The 20,238-nt window shown below is 46.2% G+C and overlaps 1 long non-coding RNA gene across 3 annotated transcripts in view; it reads left to right on the forward strand.

The window, feature by feature from the left end:
* The first annotated feature begins 15,151 nt into the window (after positions 1–15,151).
* LOC129058598 (uncharacterized) overlaps positions 15,152–20,238 on the forward strand; it is an 86,244-nt gene continuing 81,157 nt past the window's right edge. The window contains exons 1-2 of one of the 3 annotated variants that reach the window (XR_008523808.2): positions 15,152–15,448; positions 16,805–16,934. This is a non-coding gene — a long non-coding RNA (uncharacterized LOC129058598). The remainder of the gene's footprint in view (positions 15,449–16,804; positions 16,935–20,238) is intronic. The other 2 variants (XR_008523811.2, XR_008523810.2) reach the window with 2 other exon arrangements.

Raw genomic sequence — 20,238 nt, forward strand, 5'->3', positions numbered from 1 at the left:
ACATTAAACAAACATTACATCATAATTACTATTTTGAACGATGGCAGGGGGTGAGGGGATGGGGTGGGGGGGACCAGCCTAACCTACTGAATCATTGCCTGCATCCTGCCAGTTAGGGGGGGATGGAGTTCTTACACACCAGGCCAACTCTTCACTCCAGCCTGACTCTGGCCTTGGAATCATTAACAGAGTGTGTCAGCTGCTTTCAACAACCCTGAGTCCAGAACAGCAACATGTCAGATGATATCATGGGAGCTCTAGTCACCTAGAACTTTATAAATTAGAATAGAGAAACTTGAATTACACATATAAATGGTAAAAGTAGATATCTAGCTTTGGTGGTTAACTACAGAACTCAGCTAAACTAACACTTCAGCTCCACTACTCTTTTTTTCTTTTTTTTTCCCTTTTTCTTTTTTTTAGAGACAAGGTCTTACTGTGTTGCCCAGGCTGGTCTCAAACTCCTGGCCTCAAGCAATCCTGCTGCCTCAGCCACCCAAAGTGCTGGGACTACAGACTTGAGAACTCCACCACTCTTAACTGGAGCTTTGGACAAGTTGCTTAACCCTTCGGTGCCTCAAATTTTTAGTCCATATAATGGGAATGATACAGGTACCTGACCATCAGGGTTAAATGAGTTACTAAATGTACAGTGCTTAGTATAGTACCAAGCTATAAATGTTCACCTTTTTTTTGTTTTGTTTGTTTTGTTTTTGTTTTTATTTTTGTTTTTTTGAGATGGAGTATCGCCCTGTCGCCCAGGCTGGAGTGCAGTGGCACAATGTAGGCTCACTGCAAGCTCCACCTCCCGGGTTCACGCCATTCTCCTGCCTCAGCCTCCCGAGTAGCTGGGACTACAGGCGTCCGTCACCATGACCCGCTAATTTTTTTTGTATTTTTTAGTAGAGACAGGGTTTCACCATCTTAGCCAGGATGGTCTCAATCTTCTGACCTTGTGATCCGCCCACCTCGGCCTCCCAAAGTGCTGGGATTACAGGGATGAGCCACAGCTCCCGGCCGTTCACTGTTTTTTAATCACTGGTATTCACCGGGTGCAGTGGCTCACGTCTGCAATCTCAGCTCTTACGGAGGCGGAGGCGGGAGGATAGCTTGAGCCCAGGAATTCGAGACCTGCCTGGGCAATATAGCGAGACCTTGTTCTCCACAAAAAGGCGGGGGGGAAAAAAAGACAAAAAAAAAAGTGTAATAATTGGTATTCAGCAGAGTGGTTTGCAAACTGCCTGCCGACCCTTAAGTTTGTCATTGTCTAATCACTACCCTCCCCTGGACCTCAGCATCTCACACAACAAACCACATCCTCCTTCCCCTCCATAACAGAAAGTTGCAGTCTTGCCTCTTGTCATTCCCAGCTCAAGACCCCAAAGTGGCTGCCTGCTGCCAACCATTTTAAAGCTAAACTGTCATTCTGGATTTTTGAAAATGAAATTTGTGTCTTTCATAATAAGGGTTAAAAACGAAAGTTGTTTTTAAAATATAGGCTGGGCATGGTGGCTTATGCCTGTGATTCCAGCACTTTGAGAGGCCGAGGAGGGCAGATTGCTTGGGCCCAGGAGTTTGAGACCAGCCTGGGCAACATGGCGAAAACCCATCTCTACAAAAAATACAAAAAATTATCCAGGGCTAGGCGTGGTGCCTCATCAAGGCAGGCAGATCACCTGAGGTCAGGAGTTCGAGACCAGCCTGGCCAACATGGTGAAACCCTGTCTCTACTGAAAATACAAAAATTAGCCAGGCATGGTGATATATGCCTGTAATCCCAGATACTTGGGAGGCTGAGGTAGGAGAATCGCTTGAACCCGGGAGGTTGAGGTTGCAGTGAGCCGAGATCCTGCCACTGCACCCCAGCCTGAATTACAGGGCGAGAACTTGTCTCAAATAAATAAATAAATAAAGCAGAAAAATCAAAAGATATATAAATCAATACATGCTGTTAAGCTTGACCAGGTTCTTTCTCCAAATGCTGCCTGATTTTGTAGCTGAAAATTTTTACGCCATTTATTCATCCTTGTTTGACCTAATCCTGTCCTTCACTCATTCCTTGAATTCCCCTGCTGTAGAATTCAAGGACTCCCTCTTACCTAGAAAAGTTAACTGCTTAACCTGACAGCTGAAGACCTCTCTAGTCTCTCATAACTCCCTGTCCAGTATTACTTCCTTTTTTTGTGTTTTTTAATTTAATTTAATTTAATTTTATTTTATTTTATTTTGAGACAGAGTCTTGCTCTGTCACCAGGCTGGAGTACAGTGGCACGATCTCGGCTTCCTACAACCTCCACCTCCCAGGTTCAAGTGATTCTCCTGCCTCAACCTCCCGAGTAGCTGAGATTACAGGCATGCACCACCACACCAGCTAATTTTTGTATTTTTAGTAGAGACGAGGTTTCACCATGTTGGCCAGGCAGGTCTCGAACTCCTGACCTCAGGTGATTCAACCACCTCAGCCTCCCAAAGTGCTGGGATTACAGGCATGAGCCACCATGCCCGACCCAGTATTATTTCCATCACTCTTCCACACAAGGCCCACCGCAACCATCGTATACCCAGACTCAACTGCTTAGGACCCATTATGGCTCCCTTTTTTATTTTGCATTGTTATTATTATTTTTAGATACAGGGTCTCACTGTGTTGTCCAGGCTGGAGTGCACTGGTGCCATCATAGCTCCCAATATAGCTTCTGCCTGGCGGTTCCAACTCAGCCTTTTCCCTCCTCCCAGAACATGACTACTTTGATTAATAAAGCATGGCAGAAGTAATGCTATGCCAGGTCCAGGCCTAACCTTTCAGAGAATTGGCAGCTTCCACCTTGGTCGCTCATAGCCTGAGCCACGATGTAAGAAGTCTGACCTTTCTTCCAGAGAGACCACATGAAGAGGCTCAGAATCTGCATGAAGGACAGGGACCCACTGGAGCCCAGCCTCCCAGCTGTCCCTGCCAAGGTGGTAGGTGTTAAGAGTGAAGCCATCTTGAAACCTCCATCCTTGAACATCCCACCCAGCCGAGCCTGTCTGAATTCCTGATCCACAAAATTGTGAAATATAATGGTATGATTGTTGCTTTAAGCCACTATATTTTGTGGTCATTTGCTGCAGCATAGCAATAAATAATTGGGACATCCATTACTCCCAGCTCTTCTTTTTTTTTTTAGATGGAGTCTTGCTGTGTCGCCCAGGCTAGAGTGCAATGGTGCAGTCTAGGTTCACTGCAACCTCCGCCTCTCAGGTTCAAGTGATTCTCCTGCCTCAGCCTCCCGAGTAGCTGTGATTACAGGCACACACCACCACACCCAGCTAATTTTTGTTTTTTTAATAGACAAGGGGTTTCACCACGTTGGCCAGGCTGGTCTCAAACCTCTCACCTGCTGATCCACCCTCCTCAGCCTCCCAAAGTGCTGAGATTACAGGCTTGAGTGACCGCGTCCGGCCACTCCCAGCTCTTTTTTTAAAACAGCTTCATTGGCCAGGCACAGTAGCTCACACCTGTAATCCCAGCACTTTGGGAGGCCAAAGAAGGAGGATTGCATGTGCCCAGGAGTTTGACACCAGCCTGAGCAACACAGCAAGACCCTCATCTCTACAAAAACTTCAAAGAAAAAAAAAATTTTTTTTTTGAGACAGAGTCTTGCTCTGTCGCCCAGGCTGGAGTGCAGTGGTGCGATCTTGGCTCACTGCAAGCTCCGTCTCTCGGGTTCACACCATTCTCCTGCCTCAGCCTCCCGAGTAGCTGGGACTACAGGCACCCGCCACCATGCCTGGCTAATTTTTTGTATTTTCAGTAGAGACGGGGTTTCACTGTGTTAGCCAAGCTTGTCTTGAACTCCTGACCTCAGGTGATCCACCTGCCTTGGCCTCCTGAAGTGCTGGGATTACAGATGTGAGCCACCGCGCCTGGCCAGAAAAAAATTTTAAGGCCGGGCGCAGTGGCTCACGCCTGTAATCCCAGCATTTTGGGAGGCTGAGGCGGGTGGATCATGAGGTCAGGAGATTGAGACCATCCTGGCCAACATGGTCTCTACTAAAAATACAAAAATTAGCCGATTGTGGTGGTGTGCACCTGCAATCCTAGCTACTCAGGAGACTGAGGCAGGAGAATCGCTTGAACCTGGGAGGTGGAGGCTGCAGTGAGCCAAGATAGTGCCACTGCACTCCAGCCTGGACAAAGGAGTGAGACTCTGTCTCAAAAAAAAATTGAGGGGAGACTTTTTTTCTTTTTTCTTTTTTTATTTTGAGACCAAGTCTCGCTCTATTTCCCAGGCTGGCGCCATCTTGGCTCACTGCAGCCTCCACCTTCTGGGCTCAAGCGATTCTCCTGCCCCAGCCTCCTGAGTAGCTGGGATTGCAGGTGCTCGCCACCATGCCCGGCTAATTTTTTGTATTTTTAGTAGAGACAGGGTTTCACCATGTTGGCCAGGCTGGTTTCGAACTCCTGACCTCAGGTGATCCACCCACCTTGGCCTCTCAAAGTGCTGGGATTACAGGCATGAGACACCACGCCTGACCTTTTTTTCTCTTTTTGAGACAGAGTCTTGCTCCATCATCTGGGCTGGAGTGCAGTGACGTGATCTCAGCTCACTGCAACTTCTGCCTCCTGGGCTTAAGAGATTCTCATGCCTCAGCCTCCCAAGTAGCTGGGATTATAGGCATGAACCACCACGCCTGAGTAATTTTTGTATTTTTTTAATACGTAATTTTTGTATCTTTAATAGAGATGGATTTTGCCATGTTGGCCACGCTGTTCTTGAACTCCTGACCTGATTCATCCACCTTGGCCTCCCGAAGTGCTGGGATACAGGCATGAGCCACTGTACCTGACTATTTTTAAATTAAAAGTGTTTTCAAGGGTTACTGAGGTGTAATTGATAAAGTGTATATGAGTGCACAATGTCTTATGCCTGTAATCTCAGCACTTTGGGAGGCCAAGGCAGGAGGATCTCTTGAGGCCAGGAGTTTGAGACCAGCCTGGGCAACATGGCATTACTCTGTCCCTGCAAAAAAAAAATTAGGTGTGGTGGCACATGCCAATAGTATATTGAGGATCACTTGAGCCTGGGAGGTCGAGGCTGCAGTGAGCTGTGATTGTGCCACTGCACTCCAGCCTGGGCAACAGAGCAAGACACTGTCTCAAAGAAATAACAAAAACAAGCCAGGCACAGTGGCTCATCCCTGTAATGCCAGGCCTAGGCAGATCACCTGAGGTCAGGAGTTCGAGACCATCCTAGGCAACATGGTGAAACCCCGTCTCTACTAAAAATACAAAAATTAGAGACACACCTCCTCCTCGGCTGGCAGGGGCGCAGCCCATTTTAATTCATATCTGAGTGGGTGGTGGCGATTGGTGTTGGCGGTCTGGCTCAGCTGGGCAGGGGGCAGCTGAGTATGTCTCAGAGAAGGTGAAGAAAGCGGAAAAGAAATTAGAAGAGAATCCATATGACCTTGATGCTTGGAGCATTCTCATTCGAGAGGCACAGAATCAATCTACAGACAAAGCACGGAAGACTTATGAACGCCTTGTTGCCCAGTTCCCCAGTTCTGGCAGATTCTGGAAACTGTACATTGAAGCAGAGATTACTATTTTATTTTATTTTTTCTTATATCAGCATCTGATGGGAATTGCAGCATTCACTGTAGTGATAGAAAACAAGTTAGGAACGTAGCCAATTAGGACAAGGAGGATTTAAATGTGTCTTACCTTTATTTTGTAAAATAGGTATAAAGGAATAATTAAAATGAATTTTTGAAAAAAAAATTAGCCAGGCATTGTGGTGCATACCTATAGTCCCAGTTACTCTGGGGGCTAAGGCGGGAGAATTGCTTGAACCTGGGAGGCGGAGGTTGCAGTGAGCCAAGATAGCGCCACTGCACTCCATCATGGGTGATAAAGCAAGACTCCATCTCAAAAAAAAGTCATATTGTGAATAATACAATTTTTTTCTTCTTCTTAGAGATAGGGTCTCCCAGGGTGGGCATGTTGGTGGCTTGTGTCTGTAATCCCAGCACTTTGGGAGGCTGAGACGAGCAGATCACCTGAGGTCAGGAGTTCAAGACCAGCCTGGCCAACGTGGCAAAACCGCATCTCTACTAAAAATACAAAAATTAGCTGAGTGTGGTGGCACACGCCTGTGGTCCCAGCTACTCGGGAGGCTGAGACAGGAGAATCACTTGAACCCGGGACATGGAGGCTGTAGTGAGCCAAGTGCCCACTGCACTCCAGCCTGGGCAACAGAGGGAGACTCTGTCAAAAAAAAAAAAAAAAAAAGATAAGGTGTCCCTCTGTTGCCCAACCTGGAGTACAGTGGCACAATCATAGCTCACTGCAGCCTCTACCTCCCTGGAGTAGCTGGGACTACAGGTGTACACCACCATGCCTGACTAACAACACGACATTTTGATAAACCTATACGTTGTAAGATAATTACCACATCTGCTGGTCACAGTGACTCATGCCTGTAATCCCAGCAGTTTGGGAGGCTGAGGAGGGTGGATTGCTTCAGCCTGGGAGTTTAAGACCAGCCTTGGCAACATGGCGAAATCCTGTTTCTACAAAAAATACAAAAATTAGCCGAGCTTTGGGAGGCCAAGACAGGCGGTTCATGAGGTCAGGAGATCGAGACCATCCTGGCTAACACGATGAAACCCCGTCTCTACTAAAAATACAAAAAATAGCCAGGCGTGGTGGTGGGCGCCTCTAGTCCCAGCTACTCAGGAGGCTGAGGCAGGAGAATGGCGTGAACCTGTGCTACTGCACTCCAGCCTGGGCGACAGAGCAAGAATCCAAAAAAAAAAAAAAAAAATTAGCCAGGCATGGTGGCATGCACCTATATTCCCAGCTACTTGGGAGGCTGAGGCAGGAGGACTGGTGGAGCCTGGGAGGTTGAGGCTGCAGTGAGCAGGGTTTGCACCACTGCATTTCAATCTGTGTGACAAAGTGAGACCCTGTCTCAAAAAAAGAAAAAAAAAAAGATAATCACTACATCAAGCTAATGAACATATTAATCACTTCACATAGTTAACTTTTTGCTTTTTGTGTATGTGAGAAGATCTACTCTCAGGGCCAGGTGTGGCGGCTCACGCATGTAATCCCAGCACTTTGGGAGGCTGAGGCGGGTGGATCACGAGGTCAGGAGATTGAGACCATTCTGGCTAACACAGTGAAACCCCGTCTCCACAAAAAATAGAAAAAATTAGCCGGGCACGGTGGCGGGCGCCTGTAGTCCCAGCTACTCGGGAGGCTGAGGCAGGAGAATGGCGTGAACCCGGGAGGCGGAGCTTATAGTGAGCCGAGCTCGTGTCACTGCACTCCAGCCTGGGAGACAGAGTGAGACTCCGTCTCAAAAAAAAAAAAAAAAAAGATTTACTCTTGGCCGGGCGCAGCGGCTCATGCCTGTAATCCCAACAGTTTTGGAGGCCAAGGTGGGCAGATCACGAGGTCAAGAGATTGAGACTATCCTGGCCAACATGGTGAAATCCCGTCTCTACTCAAAATACAAAAAATTATCTGGGCGTGGTGGTGCATGCCTGTAGTCCCAGCTACTCAGGAGGCTGAGGCAGGAGGATCGCTTGAACCACGGGAGGTAGAGGTTGCAGTGAGCCGAGATTGCGCCACTGCACTCCAGCCTGGTGACAGAGAGAGACTCAGTCCATCCCCCACCCCAGAAAAAAAAACTACTATCTTAGCAAATTTCAACTATACAATACAGTATTATTAACTATAATTGCCGTATGTTAGATCTCTAGAACTTACTCATCTTGCATGACTAAAACAGCTCTATAATAATAACTGAGCAGTATCTCCCCATTTCCTCCACCCACCAGTCCCTAGCCGCTATCATTCTACACTCTGCTTCTATGAGTTCAGCTTTTTAAGATTCCATATATAAGTGATATCTTTATCATGCAATATTTATCTTTTTATTTTCACTTAGCATAAAGTCTTATTTCACTTATTATGGCTTATTGCACTTAGCATAATGTCCTCCAACTTCATCCATGTTGTTCCAAATGACCACATTTCCTTCCTTTTTGAGGCTCCATGGTATTCCATTCTCTGGATATACCACATTTTTAAAATTCATTTATCCTTCCACAAACACTTAGGTTGATTTCATATCTTGGCTATTGTGAATAATGCTGCAATGAACATGGAAGTGCAGATACTGCCTCAACATACTGATTTCATTTTCTATGGATATAAACCCAGAAGTGGGATTACTGGATCATATGGTAGTTCTTTTGTTTGGTCTTACTCTGTCACCCAGGCTGGTGTGGTGGCTGAAACATAGCCCACTGCATGCAGCCTTGAACTCCCAGGCTCAAGCAATCCCTCTACTTCAGCCTCCCGAGGAGCTAGGACTACAGGTGCGGCCACCAGGCCCTGCTAATTTTTTATTTTTTGTGGAGATAGAGTCTCACTATGATTCCCAGGCTGGTCTCAAACTCCTGGACTCAAGCAATCCTTCTGCCTTGGCCTCCCAAAATGCTGGGATTACAGCTATGAGCCACCATGCCCAGCTTGTGGTTCTATTTTTAATTTTTCAAGGAACCACCATGACTGTTTTCCGTAACAGCTCTACCGATTCATAATCCCTCCAACAGTGTACAAGGGTTCCCATTTCTCCACATGTTGTTATCTTTTGTCTCTTTGATCATAGCCGTTTTAACAAGTGTGAGTGATATCTTACTGTGCTTTTGATTTGCATTTCCCTGATGAGTGGTGATGTATTTTTCTTTTTTTTTTTTTTTTAAGATGGAATCTCGCTCTCTCGCCAGGCTGAACTGCAGTAGCATAGTCTCGGCTAACTGCAAACTCCGCCTCTCGGGTTCAAGCAATTCTCCTGCCTCAGCCTCCTGAGTAGCTGGGACTACAGGCATGTGCTGCCACGCCCAGCTAATTTTTGTATTTTTAGTAGAGACAAGGTTTCACCATGTTGGCCAGGATGGTCTCAATCTCTTGACTTCATGATCTGCCTGCCTTGGCCTCCCAAAGTGCTGGGACTACAGGCATGAGCCACCGTGCCCTGCCAATGTTGAATATTTTTTCATACATCTATTGGCCATTTATATATCTTCTTTCGAGGTATATCTATTTGGGTCCTTTGCCCGTTAAATTTTTTATTTTTATTTTTTTAGAGATGAGGTCTCGCTATGTTGCCTGGGCCGGCCTCAAACTCCTGGGCTCAAGCAATCCTCTCACCTCAGCTTCCTAAGTAGGAGGGACTACAGGTAGACACCACTGTACCTGGCTCTTTGCTTTTTTTTTTTTCTTTCTTTTTTTGAGATGGAGTTTCGCTCTTGTTGCCCAGGCTAGAGTGCAATGGTGCGATCTCGGCTCCCTGCAACCTCCACCTCCTGGGTTCAAATGATTCTCCTGCCTCAGCCTCCTGAATAGTTGGGATTATAGGCATATGCCACCACGTCCAGCTAATTTTGTATGTTTAGTAGAAACAGGGTTTCACCATGTTGGTCAGGTTGGTCTCAAATTCCTGACCTCAGGTGATCCACCTACCTCGGCCTCCCAAAATGCTGAGATTACAGGCATGAGCCACCGTGCCTGGCCTCTTTGCTCATTTTTTGATTGGGTTATTTGTTTTCTTGCTGTTGAACTACTTGAATTCCTTATATATCTTAGATATTAACTCTTATCAGATGTGTGGTTTGCAAATATTTTCTCCCATGCTATAGATTCTCTTCAACTCTGTTGTTGGTTTCCTTTGCTGTGCAGAACCTTTTTAGTTTGATGCAATCTCATTTGTCTATTTTTGCTTTCGTTGCCTGTGGTTTTGGGGTTATACCCCAAAAAATCATTGTCCAGACCAATGTGAATAAGCTTTTTCCTGTTTCTTCTTAGTAGTTTTGCAGTTTTTGGTTTTATATTTTAAGTCTTTAATCCACTTTTAGTTGATTTTTGTGTGTGCTGTAAAGGTCCAATCTCATTCTTCTGCCTGTAAACATTCACTTTTCCCAACATAATTTATTGAAGAGACTGTCCTTTTCCCATTGTGTGATCTTGGCACCTTTGTTGCAGATTAATTAAGCATAAATACATGGATCTATATCTGGGCTTTATACTGTGTTCCATTTATCTATATATCTGTTGTATGCCAATATCATGCTGTTTTAATTACTATAGTTTTGCAGTATATTTTTAAATCAGGTAGTGTGATGCTTCCAGGTTTGTTCTTGTTGCTCAAGATTGTGGCCAGGAGAAGTGGCTCACACCTGTAATCCCAGGTTTGGGAGGCTGAGGCAGGTAGATTACTTGAGGTCAGGAGTTTGAGAACAGCCTGGCCAACATGGTGAAACCCCATCTCTACTAAAAATACAAAAATTAGCTGGGCATGGTGGTGCACATCTGTAATCCCAGCTACTTGGGAGGCTAAGGCAGGGGAATCACTTGAACGCAGGAGGCAGAGGTTGCAGTGAGCCAAAATTGCACCACTGCACTCCAGCCTGGGCAACAGAGCAAGACTTCATCTCAAAAATGAAAAAGAAAAAAAAGAGATGAAAATGGAACCTAGTGCTCTGGGTGATTATGAAAATTAAATGAGATAGTGCTTTTAAAACAAAGCCAGAGGCATCATACTACCCGGTTTCAAACAGTACTACAAGGCTACAGTAACCAAAACAGTGTCGTACTGGTACAAAAACAGACACGTAGACCATTGGAACAGAATAGAAAACCTAGAAATAAAGCTGCACATCTACAACTATCTGATCTTCGAAAAAGTTGATAATAACAAGCAATAGGAAAGGACTCCCCATTCAATAAATAGTGCTGGGATAACTGGTTAGCCATATGCATGAGAGTGAAAATGGATCCCTTCCTTGTCAACTCAAGATGGATTAAAGACTTAAATGTAAAACCCAAAACTATAAACACCCTAGAAGAAAACCTAGGAAATACCATTCTGGACCCAGGCCTTGGCAAAGATTTCATGCCAAAGACTCCAAAAGCAATTGCAACAAAAACAAAAGTTGACAAGTGGGACCTAATTAGAGCAAAAAGCTTCTGCACACAGAACAAACTATCACACAGTAAACAGATAATCTACAGAATGGGAGAAAATTTTTGCAAAGTATGCATCTGACAAAGATCTAATATCCAGAACCTATAAGGAACCTAAACAAATCAACAAGCAAAACACATACAACCCCATTAAAAAATTGACAAAGGACATGAACAGACACTTCTCAAAAGAAGACATATATATGGCAAACAAGCATTAAAAAATGTTCAACATCACTAATCATTAGAGAAATGCAAATCAAAGCCACAGTGTGATACCATCTCACATCGATCAAAATGGCCACTATTAAAAAATAAAAAAATAGGGCCAGGCACGGTGGCTCACGCCTGTAATTCCAGCACTTTGAGAGGCCGAGGTGGACGGATCATGAGGTCAGGAAATCGAGACCATCCTGGCTAACATGGTGAAACCCCGTCTCTACTAAAAATACAAAAAATTAGCCAGACGTGGTGGTGGGCGCCCAGCTACTCAGAAGGCTGAGGCAGGAGAATGCCATGAACCCAGGAAGCGGAGCTTGCAGTGAGCTGAGATCACGCCACTGCACTCCAGCCTGGGCGACAGAGGGAGACTCGGTCTCAAAAATAAATAAATAAATAAATAAATAAATAAAATAACAGATGTTAGGCTGTAATGGTGGCTCATGCCTGGTATTTTGGGGGGTGCCGAGGAGGGCAGATCACTTGAGCCCAGGAGTTTGAGACTAACATGGGCAACATGGCAAAACTCCCTCTCTACAAAAAATACAAAAATTGCTGGGCACGGTGGCTCACACCTGTAATCCCACCACTTTGGGAGGCCAAGACGGGGGGATCACTTGAGGCCAGGAGTTCAAGACCAGCCTGGGAAACATGGTGAAACTCCATCTCTACAAAAAAAACACAAAAAATTAGCTGGGCGTGGTGGCCCACACGTATAGTCTCAGCTAGTAGGGGGCTGAGGTGAGAGGGTCACTTGAGCCCGAGAAGTTGAGGCTACAGTGAGACTCGATCATGCCACAGCACTTCAGCCTGGGCAACAGAGCAAGACTGTCTGAAAAACAAAAAACAAAAAAACCTGGCTGGGCGTGGTGGCTCACGCCTGTAATCCCAACACTTTGGGAGGCCAAGGTGGGCGGATCACTTTAGGTCAGGAGTTCAAGACCAGCCTGGCCAACATGGTGAAACCCCATGTCTGCTAAAAATACAAAAATTAGCTGGGTGTGGTGGTGCATGCCTGTAATCCCAGCTACTCGGGAGGCTGAGGCAGGAGACTCGCTTGAACCCAGGAGGCAGAGGTTGCAGTGAGCCAAGATCGTGCCATTGCACTCCAGCCTAGGGGACAAGAGCGAGACTTCGTCTCAAAAAAAAAAAAAAAAAAACTGACTCAAAGTCCCCTGCTTTTCCAGAGCGCTGGGTCAGAAGTTGTTTTTCCTCCTTGCCACCTCCCACCTTTGCTGCACTTAAGCTAGTCCTCTCTTCTGAAATGAGCTGTTGGGGCAGACTGTTGTAATCGTGGCCCCCGATTTGTTCACGCCTCCCTGTATGCTTGCCTTTTGACTGTGCCCTCTCACCATGACTCTGGGAAGGGCCACATGACGTGCTTTGGCCAATGGAACAATAGCAAACATGACACAAGCAGAAGAGAATGTGGAGCTTGCCTTCTTGCTGCTATTCAACCTATGTGATCACCTGGGCTACTTTGCTGGAGGATGAAAGACATGTGGCTCAGTTACCTCCATCTCCCCACAGACAGCTGGCCAACTAACAACTATGTGAGTGAGACCCTGCAGGAACAGCCATCCACCAGCCTGCTTGCCAACTGCCCAGAGAAGTTATTTGCCCGAGGTTACGCAGTGAGGAAATGAGGCAATAAGTGAATTCATCCAATGAGTATTTATTGAGCACCTACCATATACCAGGCTTTGGGAAAGCAACAGTGAACAAAACAGTCCCTGCCTTGAAGGTGGAGACAGACAATGCACATGTAAATGAATGTGGAGCAGATTAGCCTTTTGTGATCAAGGCTGTAAAGCAAAGCACAGCAAAGCCATGCTGGGTGTGGGGACAGAGTGATAGAGTTGAGTGTGCTATTTTTGGATGGAGAGGTCAAGGAAGGCCTGTCTGAAGAGATGACATCTGAGTAGAGACCAGAATGAGGTGAAAGATATCTATGTAGATATCTAGGGGAGAAGAGTAACAGAAAGAGGGAACCACAAATTAAAACACCCTGAGGTGTGAATATGATAGATTCCTTTGAGAAACAGCAATGTTGCCAGTGAAAGAATGAAATGAACAGGGGGGTAAACTGGCAGAAAGTAAGGTCAGATATAAAGTCAGGGGTTTGAGTATATAAGGCCTTATAAGTCCAAATTAGAACTTTGGATTTTCTTCTGGGTGATAAGAAGCCAATAGAAGATTAAGATCAAGGCAGTCTATTATATCATTTAAGTGTTTTTGTTTGTTGTGGGTTTTTTTCTTTTTATGAGATGGAGTCTTGCTCTTGTCACCCAGGCTGGAGTGCAATGGCGTGATCTTGGCTCACTGCAACCTCCGCCTCTTGAGTTCAAGCGATTCTCCTGCCTCAGCCTCCCAAGTAGCTGGGATTACAGGTGCCCACCACCACACCCGGCTAATATTTGTATTTTTAGTAGAGACAGGGTTTCACCATGTTGGCCAGGCTTGTCTCAAACTCCTGGCCTCAGGTGATCCACCCATCTCGGCCTCCCAAAGTGCTGGGATTACAGGCATGAGCCACCACACCCGGCCTGTTTGTGGGTTTTTATTGTTGTTTTTTTGAGACAGAGTCTCACTTTGTCCTCCAGGCTGGAGTGCAGTGGCACAATTCACTGCAGCCTTCACCTCCCAGGTTCAAGCAATCCTCCTGCTTCAGCCCCGCCAAGTAGCTGAGACTACAGGCATGAGTCACCATGCCCAGCTAATTTTTGTATTTTTAGTAGAGACAGGGTTTCACCATGTTGCCCAGGCTGGTCTTGAACTCCTGATCTCAAGTGATCCATCTGCCTCGGTTTCCCAAAGTGGTAGGATTACAGGCATGAGCTACCATGCCCGGCCATGATTTATGTTTTATAAAGATCACTCTGGCTACTGTGTAGAGAATAGATGGTGAGGGTGCCTAGGAGGGATGGAGTGGAATCACTGAGGCAGATGGATGGTAATTATAGCTTGGACCAGGGTGTTAGCAGTAGAGGTTGTGAGGGGTGCTCAAATTCAAGATAACGTATTTTGTGGACTCTAAGACTCCACTAATTTTAAGATACACTGTGGCAGTTCTAAAACATAGCCCCAAATTCTTTGACACTCTTCTTATGGAGAGGTCAGGGGTCTGTGTGCCTTTGCCTAAAATTTAGGTGGGCTTATGACTGCTTCAAGCAGCAGAATACAGTGGAAGTGATGCGATATGACTTTGGAGGCAAACTTTCATCTTGCTCACTGGGCGCTGTGATCCGAATGTTGGTGTGTCTCCACAAAATTCATATGTTGAAATCCTAACCCCCAAGGTGATGGTATTAGGAGGTAGGAGGTGGGGCCTTTGGGAGGTGATGGGGTCATCAGAATGGAGCCCTCATGATGAATTAGTGCCTTTATAAGAGACCCCAGGGAGATCCCTCACCCCTTCTACCCTGTGAGGTTACAATGAAAACATGCCTTCTTTTTTTTTTTGAGTTGGAGTCTCACTCTGTCGCCCAGGCTGGAGTGCAATGGCGCGATCTTGGCTCACTGCAACCTCTGCCTCCCAGGTTCAAGCGATTCTCCTGCCTCAGCCTCCTGAGTAGCTGGGATTAGAGGTGCGTGCCACCACACCCAGCTAATTTTTGGATTTTTAAATAGAGGCGGGGTTTCACCATGTTGGTCAGGCTGGTCTCAAACTCCTGACCTTGTGATCCACCCACCTCGGCCTCCCAAAGTGCTGGGATTACAGGCGTGAGCCCCCACGCCCAGCGAGAAGATGCCTTCTATGAAGAAACAGGCCCTTACCAGAAACCAAATCTACTGGTACCTTATCTTCAATTTCCTAGCCTTCAGAAAGGTAAACTGTTGTTTACAGGCTACCTAGTCTATGGTATTTTATTATAGCAGTCCAATCAGAATAAGAAGCTGGGACACTGGCCCTCAGAACCATGAGCTGCCATAATAGAGAGGCCATGTGGAGTGTCCACATGGAGAAGTTCCGAGAATATGTAACAATAGATGATAGATAGATAGCCAGCCATCCAGTGAGCCCCCAGCTATTCATGTCATCCCAACCTAGGAGCCAGACATGTGAGTGACTCCTCTCCAGATGACTCTAGCCTCCAGCCCTTACAGTCATCCCAGCTATCAGCTAAGACTCCAGGCATTGTGAAACTGAGACAAATATTTCTTGCTGTGCCTTCTCTCAATTCCAGACCCACAAAATCTGTGAGCAAGGTAAAATGGTGGTTGTTTTATGCAGCTCAGTTCTCAAGTGGTTTGTTAAGCAGCAATAAATAATTGAAGCATATACCATTATTACCACCACACAAGGAAAAACTCCACTAGTTTAATGCTCTGAAAACTTCATCCCAACTTCAGAAATGTCAAGTGAAAAATGTGCCTCTTCGCTGGGCGTGGTGGCTCACGCCTGTAATCCCAGCACTTTGGGAGGCCGAGGCGGGTGGATCATGAGGCCAGGAGATTGAGACCATCCTGGCTAACACGGTGAAAGCCCGTCTCTACTAAAAATACAAAAAATTAGCCGGGCGTGTTGGTGGGTGCCTGTAGCCCCGGCTACTTGGGAGGCTGAGGCAGGAGAATGGCGTGAACCCGGGAGGCGGAGCTTGCAGTGAGCTGAATCACGCCACTGCCCTCCAGCCTGGGCGACAGAGTGAGACTCTGTCTCAAAAAAAAAAAAAAAAAGAAAAAGAAAAATGTGCCTTTTCAAACTAATGAAATACACAATGTTTTTGAAGTAGAGCCCTTGCGGGGCGCTGTGGCTCATGCCTGTAATCCCAGCACTTTGGGAGGCCGAGGCGGGTGGATCGTGAGGCCAGGAGATTGAGACCATCCTGGCCAACATGGTGAAACCTTGTCTCTACTAAAAATACAAAAATTGGCTGGCGCTGTGGCTTACGCCTGTAATCCCAGCACTTTGGGGGCCTGAGGCGGGCAGATCAGGAAGGCTGAGTAGTTTGAACCTGGGAGGCGGAGGTTGTAGTGAGTCGAGATTGCACCACTGCACTCCAGCCTGGGCAACAAGAGCAAAACTCGGTCTCAAAAAAATAAATAAATAAATAAAAAATAACAATACAAAAATTAGCTGGGCATGGTGGCGCATCCCTGTAATTTCAGCTACTGGGGAGGCTGAGGCAGGAGAATCGCTTGTGTCAGGCCTCTGAGCCCAAGTCTGCATGTATTTGTCCAGACGACCTGAAGCAAGTGAAGAATCACAAAAGAAGTGAAAATGGCCGGTTCTTGCCTTAACTGATGACATTCCACCATTGTGATTTGTTCCTGCCCCACATTAACTGAGCGATTAACCTTGTGAAATTCCTTCTCCTGGCTCAGAACCTCCCCCACTGAGCACCTTGTGACCCCTGCCCCTGCCCATAAGAGAAAAACCCCCTTTGACTGTAATTTTCCACTACCCACCCAAATCTTATAAAATGGCCCCACCCCTATATTCTTTGGCTGAGTCTTTCCGGACTCAGCTCACCTGTACCCAGGTGAAATAAGCAGCCTTGTTGCTCACACAAAGCCTGTTTGGTGGTCTCTTCACACGGACGTGTGTGACATTTGGTGCCGAAGACCTGGGACGGGAGGACTTCTTCGGGAGACCAGTCCCCTGTCCTCACCGTCACTCCGTGAGGAGATCTACCTATGACCTCGGGTCCTCAGACCAACCAGCCCAAGGAACATCTCACCAATTTCAAATCCGGTAAGCGGTCTTTTCACTCTCTTCTCCAGCCTCTGTTGCTACCCTTCAGTCTCCCTGTCCTTCCAATTCCAGTTCTTTTTCCTCTGTAGTAGAGACAACGGAGACACATTTTATCCGTGGACCCAAAACTCTGGTGCCGGTCACGGACTTGGGAAGACAGTTTTCTCTTGGTGTTTAATCACTGCGGCGACCCCTGCCTGATTATTCACCCACACTGTATTGGTGTCTGATCACCGTGGGGATGCCTGCCTTGGTCATTCACCCACATTCTTTTGGTGGCAAGTCAATTGTGGGGATGCCTGCGTTGGCTGCTCACCCGCATTGCAGCCCAGGGCTGCTCACTAACCCCCCTTCTCCATGTCTCTACCCTCTCTTTTCTGTGGACTTGCCTCCTTCACTATGGGCAACCTTCCACCCTCCATTCCTCCTTCTTCTCCCTTAGCCTGTGTTCTCAAAAACTTAAAGCCTCTTCAACTCTCGCCTGACCTAAAACCTAAGCGTCTTATTTTCTTCTGCAACACTGCTTGGCCCCAATACAAACTCGATAATGGTTCTAAATATCCAGAAAATGGCACTTTTGATTTCTCCATTTTACAAGCCACTGCACTCCAGCCTGGCAACAGAGCGAGGCGCCGTCTCAAAACAACAACAAAAAACAAAAACCAAAAAACAAAATAAAGTAGAGCCCTTAGGATTTGTTGATGGGTTGGATGAAAGACAGAAGTCAAAAGGTGAGAGTGGGGTTGACTCCAGAGTTTTTACCTGAGCACCTGGATGTATGATGGTACCATTTCCTGAGCTGAAGAACACTGGGGGATTGAATGGGTCAGTGCTGATACGTGGACAGAAAAGACTGCCCAATTTATGTGTGGGACTGAAAACAGCTCCCATATGGACTGCTTCTGGGTCTGGGTGCCCTCAGATCCATTCCCAGCCCTTCCCCTGCTCTGTCCTAGATCACAGCGAGGCTGATCCTCAGTTATACTCCCTCAGTTCCTATGTCAGTTGGCTTTGGCTGGGTTTAGCCAATAGGAGGATAGCAGTTGACGAGAGGATGAGAAGGGAAAAGCCAGGGTATTCTTTCCTCCCTCTGCCTTGGGTAGCAACTCCTGTCTTCAGTAGTGGCTGCATCTCTTCCACAGCTCCAGTTCCAGGCCTGTTGTGGCTTCAGCTTCCAGCAGGTGACCTCAAACCCTGGGTTCAGGTAACATCACTTCCTCCCTTGACCCTCCAGCCTAGGAGTGGCAGTGGCTTCCGGCTTTAGCTGACCTCTTAATTCCCTCACCTGTCCAACAAAATCCCCCCACTAAATTTCTCTGTTATAAATATGTAAAGTCATTTCTGTTTTCCTGAGTTGACCCTGACCATGGGACTATAGGCTGAGGCCTCATGTGAAAGCCTGCAGGCTCAGGTGAGAAGCAAACACCTTGCACAACCCCACCTTGTGCAGACTCCCAGGCTCCAGAGTGTTTACCGTCCCCTTAGCCTTGGGATTTGCTCATTCCTGACCTGTGTGCTCATTCCCTCTGTTTGTCTATAATACGTGGTTTTCACGAATCCTTGACAGTCTCCTTCTTCAAATCCTAGCTCAGAAACTCTAGCCTCCTCTAAGCCTTTCAGCCATGACTCGCCTGTCCAGCCTCCTGCCTGATGCTTTTCAGCACCCACTTTGCTTAATGTGCCCTTGTTGCTTGGCTGTTGCATACTGTCTCCTATCTCTGTGCTTTGCAGACTGTCTCCTCTACCAAGGCTCACAAATCCCTTCTCTGACTCCTACTCAGCCTTCAAAACCTACTTTCAGTGTCACATCTTCTGAGAAGTAAGTTGTTTCTGGCAGGTTCCCTCCCCAGACTGAGATGCACACTCCCACATTCATGCTACCGTCACAATTCTTGTGGACACTGCAATAATTTTGTATGTGTTGGTCTCTTGCATAAAACTGCCAGCTCCTTGGAGGCAGGAGCTAAGTCACAAACTCTGGCCTGGGCACCAGAGGTCTTTAGTAACTCTTTGTTGAATGATGGCTCCTGGATACATGGATGACCACAGGTTTTCAACTATTGCAAGTGCCTTAGGTCTTCCTAGTTTGGTTACAAACCTCTTTGGGGTGATTCTTAATTCTTGTGTATCCTATTAGCACCTGTCTTGATATATTATGGGGCAAGAGAAAATCAAAAAATGTCACAGATTGTTTCTTCCTTATCTACCTCCTTTTTGTTTCTTTTTTTTTTCTTTTTAGGTTTCTTTTCATTTATTTGTTTATTATTTATTTATTCATTTATTTTTATTTTATTTATTTATTTATTTTTGAGACGGAATCTCGCTCTGTCGCCCAGGCTGGAGTGCAGTGGTGCAATCTCAGCTCACTGCAACCTCCGCCTCCCTGGTTCAAGTGATTCTTCTGCCTCAGCCTCCGGAGTAGCTGGGACTACAGGCGCCTGCCACAACGCCCAGCTAATTTTGTGTATTATTAATAGAGATGGAGTTCCACCGTGTTAGCTAGGAAGGTCTCGATCTCCTGACCTTGTGATCCACCCACCTTGCCCTCCCAATGTGCTGGGATTACAGGTGGCGAGCCACTGAGCCCAGCCTGTTTGTTTATTTATTTAATAGAGATAAGGTCTCACCATATTGACCAGGCTGGTCTTGAACTCCTGGCCTCAAATGATCCTCCTGCCTCAGCCTCCGGAAGTGCTGGGATTACAGGCATGAGCCACCATGCCTGGCTTTTTTTTAAAGCTTTTATCTCTTCTTAAATTTATTTAGTTTTACTTATTTTTATATTAGCTTACCTTGTATTTTGAAATAATTTTAAATTTAGAGAAAAATTGTAATAGTACAAAAAACTCCAATATATCCTTAACCTAGAGTCCCCAAATATTAACACTTTGCCCAATTTGCATTATCACTTCTTCTCTCCCATATATTTACATATATATTACTATATCTATATATTATATACCTGTATTACATGTACACGGTATGTATATGTTGGGATATGTACATATGTGTGTATTATAAGTGGAGTATATATAGCTATACCCACATATACTATTTTTCTTGAACCATCTGGGAGTAAAGTTGTGGATATGATGCCCTTCTATTTCTCGAACTCATGACCTCACGTGATCCGCCCACCTCAGCCTCCCAAAGTGCTGGGATTACAGGCGTGAACCAGCGCTCCCGGTGATGCCCCCTATGTCTAATCACTTCCTTGTGCATTTCCTAAGACCATGGTCATTATCTTACACAACGAAAGTACAGTTCTCAAAGTCAGGAAATTAAATGTTGATATAGTACCATT

Source organism: Pongo abelii, chromosome 2 (assembly GCF_028885655.2).
Source record: "Pongo abelii isolate AG06213 chromosome 2, NHGRI_mPonAbe1-v2.0_pri, whole genome shotgun sequence".
Classification (NCBI taxonomy): Eukaryota; Metazoa; Chordata; class Mammalia; order Primates; family Hominidae; genus Pongo; species Pongo abelii.